The sequence below is a fragment of the Cryptomeria japonica genome, chromosome 7 (assembly GCF_030272615.1).
Source record: "Cryptomeria japonica chromosome 7, Sugi_1.0, whole genome shotgun sequence".
In the NCBI taxonomy this organism is placed as follows: domain Eukaryota; kingdom Viridiplantae; phylum Streptophyta; class Pinopsida; order Cupressales; family Cupressaceae; genus Cryptomeria; species Cryptomeria japonica.
In genome coordinates this window covers 198,736,898-198,741,686 of record NC_081411.1, presented here as the reverse complement: position 1 = coordinate 198,741,686, position 4,789 = coordinate 198,736,898, and positions in this window count along the sequence as shown.

Below are 4,789 nucleotides of genomic sequence, written 5' to 3'. Positions count from 1 at the left end.
AATATATGGCCACTTTTACTTAGATAGGCTGTAGCTATTCTGGTTTCTAAAATGCTTTGACTACATTGTCATATACTGAAAACAATTTTCATGTTATATACAGTGGGGGACAGCAGCCGCAGGGCTTCTGTCGAGCCCTGTAATCATTCTGAGTCTATTCTGCAATTTTTGTGTATGCATAACATGAAAGTTTTGCATTGTACAACATCGCAATTTTGAAACCAATTTAACCATGTCCCTTAAAAAAAGAACCCCAAGCTGATTTAGAAGCTGACTTAGTATATATTTTTTCAAAAGCCGATTATAGTATATACTTCTTGAGAATTTTGTCTTCAACAAACTTTAGATTATACTCTCACAACTATTTGTTGTTTAATAATTCACTCGAACGATCAGACTACTTATGTCCTATTACTACACAGTGAAAAACCACAAATGTTTCTGTACTAATGCTGTATACTATGCTTAAAAACTTGTACTTCGCAGAAAGATTAATAAATCTCAAAAACAGCAACTAGGTACTCTTTGCCGGAGAAAATTCTAACAAATTCTTTTCTCTAGAGAGTATAAACGTATTTTTGCAGCATTCTTTTCCCTAGGGAGTATAAACAACATTTCTTTATGATTCTATTTTACAGTCTCGGAACTTAAAAGCCATTGACCATCTTGAAGATTTTGAATATTATAAATAGCCGCCCACTGGGAACTTCAAGTTGAGATTCCATTTTCCAGACTTAATGTATTATATCTTAGTGGTCAATTGCACTGTTCCTCGAGAAAAGAGAAGAATGCTATCGATTTTGTTTTTCTGTTAAAGTGGGTTCTAATGATTATATCCATTCAATGATTTTGACCAGTCTCAAATTACATAGCTGGAATCCTTAGAATCATAGAATATACACTTTCAAGTCTTTACTTATCATAATACAATTTACATGTCATGACAGCCATGGAGTGAATAAGGGCCTCACAACAGAAATAGTACTGCAACTGCAAATAGTATGATATTCTGTACATTTTATATATTACTGACAACACACTGATCCCAAACTACTTTCTAAAAAGTGAATATGGTATTTACTATCCCTTGCATTTATTATTATATAATCCCTTGCTATCATTAGTTGCCACTTCTGAAAAGCGAGATTGTCTGTTTCGAGATTTAATATCACAAAAACCCAGCTTCATTTTTCGTTTCATTTGATAAAATATTCGGCTGCACGTTTTTTAATGAATGCCGAACGATTGTATTACTGCTGTATACTTAGAATACTAAAATGTACATTGCATCTCTATGAGCAGTTTATTTAGTATCCATGGCTATTTCATTAAAAGGTTCCGAATGTTTCCCAGTTTATTTTTATAAAGGACTACTAATTGTTATAAGGTATAAGATTTAAGATTGTTTAGAATGTTTTAGAGAAATAAAGTTTTATTGAAGTGTTCTAATTTTAGAATTCTTTAGAATTCTAGATTCTAAGTTCAGTTATAAATATAAAATTGTGCAATGCAAATACACAATGTATTGTGGATGTATGTTATTGATAACATATACAATGTATTGTGGTTGTAAGTTGTTGGATTGAATAAATAAAAGCTAGATTGTTATAATTCAGTCATTTCTTTCTGACTAGTGCCCTGTTTTGCCTTGTTCACTGTTGTTATTTAAATTTACAACTATATTTTGGACCAGTTTTTACAAGTTGCACTTTAATAATGTATAACCAAATTCTTTTAGTTGGATAGTCAGAATATGAGAAACAAGGTTGGCGTGGATGCTCATGGGTGAGGATTGCGCAAATTGTAATTTCTCTAGGTTAATGAAAATTAATTGCATACTATTATTCTAGCTCAATTTACATGAAAAGGGGAGAATATTATATGAGCATCCATGTCTACCATTCTAGGAAGAATAGTGGAGAATGAGAAAATAACTTGTTGGTAAACAAATTTGCCTTTCCTTTAATATTTATATATATATTTTTTAAATGATGACTCATGCATATCCTTCATGAAAAAGTAAATGAACCAACAGTTGGGTGAACCGAGCTTCAGTTTACCCTCTGCATAAGAGTGCAGCTCCTCATAAGATTTTCAATGAATTTTTATGCAAATAACTCGGAAAGAAACACACTTTTCACCAGAAAGTGAGAAAGGCATTCACAGTCATTTGTCAACATAATAAGAATGCTACAAGATAATTAGAATAAATGTAAAGCTCACGGACTTCAACTTTTAACATTTCAATTCAATGTAAAACCTATTTCACTAAGCATGCTCAATGTAGCATAAATGTTGATCAATACTCACTCATGCTTCATAGGACAAGGAGGATCAGAATCATTTAAACAACAATGTACCACTAATTTTCTTAAACAATGAATTCACAGACTTATGAAGAACAGATAATGAGGTAAAATATTTTGTACACAAGCATACATCATAACAGAGATTGCTCTATCATTCAAACAAATAGATTTGAAAACAATACAAAATATATTATTCCATTCATATATCAAATGTCTACACTGCAATTCCAAGAATATTAAGTCTGCTAATTCAAATCAAATTTTTTCAGACCTTTAACAAAGCTTGCTTAATTACATTTATAGCCTCCAGACCAATAGTTCTTTTGAAAATAACCCTAAATTCTTAGACTCTACCCTAGAGTTAAAAGAAATTGTTTGCTTCAAACTAGATTAAACTTAAGTGAACAAAGGCCACAGATAGGATGACAACTCATCCATAAGCCGATCAAGACTCCATCGTGGTAGAAGAAGTTGTTGACTTGTCATGTTTCGTTGCGGTACCATGCACATTTCGTTACTCCAGATGTGTTGTTGAGAAATTTAGGATAACTTGATAGTGAGGGAATCCAATGTGTAGAATGCACTGCTTCCAAACTTCTTTGTCCATGTTCACCTGCATAACTTTCATTTTATGTGCCTCCAAGTGATTGAAGCAGACTGCTAACATTGATTCTATCCTTGCCACTTTGGAAAAGTCATGTGTAGTTAGAGACTTTGTCTCCTTAACAAGCTGCACCCTTTCTTTAAAGGTTTTGACCATATCTGTCGTTGATTCAATCGTCTATCCATCCTCCTTCAAGAGTTGTATGTCGATGCATTTTAGATCTTTCCGCATCGAATCAATTAGTTCTTTTAATCCTTTTAGTAACCTGGCAGATTCTTCATGACCCTGTTTAATGATAGAATTTCTCAATTCAACATTCTTTCTTGATACATACAACATGTTGTCATCCAAGTTTTTCACTGGATTCTTAGTTAGAAATTTCATAACGCTAAATTTTTGTACATCATTCATCTGCGCCAATACTGCTACCCATTTAGTTCTTTCTTTTTCCCATGTGGTAGCTTCAAGTTCTAGCTTTTAACCCACAATTATGGTGTTATCATATACCTTGATCAGACTAGAAATATAGTCCATGCCCTGCTGAACTATGGAATCAAGCCACTCATCAAAAACTTCAGCTATGATGCAGCTTCTCTAGACCTGATCTAATAACTTTTGATTCACTGGTGATTTGGGGTCAAAAGATAATGTCATTTGTGTCAGAGGCTGAGGACTTAGGTGATGTGTGACAATAATATATTCTGCCATCTAGGTAACAATTTATTTCAACTCCCGTTTATCCTTCTCATCTTTCTACTTCTAGGATATCATTCTCTTAGTAGAGGTTTCTAAATGTTTGGCATCCACAACACTTGAAGCAACTCCCAGGTCGATTTTCTCAACAATAAAATCATTCTCAGTGGCTTTTTTTGGATCTCTATCTGAGATGGGCTTAGCTACTTCCGCTACCCAATGGCCTGTTTCATCATCAACTTCCATCATTGCCTATGTTTTGAGCTTCTTGGGTTTAGATATTTTCCCAACACACTTACTTACCATATCCTCCATGGGAATTGTAATAGGAACAATATTGCGTTTCTTTCCAATTGAAGTTACAAGCCATCGAGAAGTACTGGAAGTTTCTTTAGGTGGAGGTGTTTGATCATCTGGTGGGTTAACAACAGTCATAGTGCTCATCGGATTTGGATCTTCTTTAGGTTCTTTCTTTGCATCCGTATCCTGTACTAGAGGGTTAACACTTGTTGATCCACGATCACTTGAGTTTATTCTCTTGAATCTAAGTCCACAATAATTTGATATGCCACTGGTTCTCTGTTCTTCTTTTTGCTCCTTGAGCAAGTAACTCGAACTACTGAAGAGCTCAATGGGGACCTCTTTCATCTTTTGGTTTGAACCTCTCCAATAATAAGTCTCGTGTCACCTGCAACATCAATAATTTTATTAGAGGAGGAACTGGGAATTTGTGTTGTAGCAAGTGGACCATCTGTTAATTCATTAGGAGTGTTAATTGACTCCTTTCTAAATTTTTGGTCTCTTAACCACTTCTCCATTCTTCTTATGACATTGAAGGACTTGTCTTGAATATTTTCCTCTTCTCTTCTATCCCAGTCAATTTCAAGAATAGGTTGCCCTTGAACCCTTTCATTGAATTTGGGATCCAATATACCTTGCCCTTCCTCTTCTTGTACTCCAGACACATTAATGGACAACCTCATTGTAACAACCTGTTGCAGAGTAAATCTTGACCACAATCTCCTCCTCACTTCAAATTCATCATAACAGTTCTCCCATTAATCTTCTAATTGAGGTTCATGGAAGAAATGGTCATCAACATTTAGATGTTATACAACATATCCCCTGCTATCAAACTTACGTCTGGCAATGTAGGGATGCAAATTCATTTTTTTGCACTCTA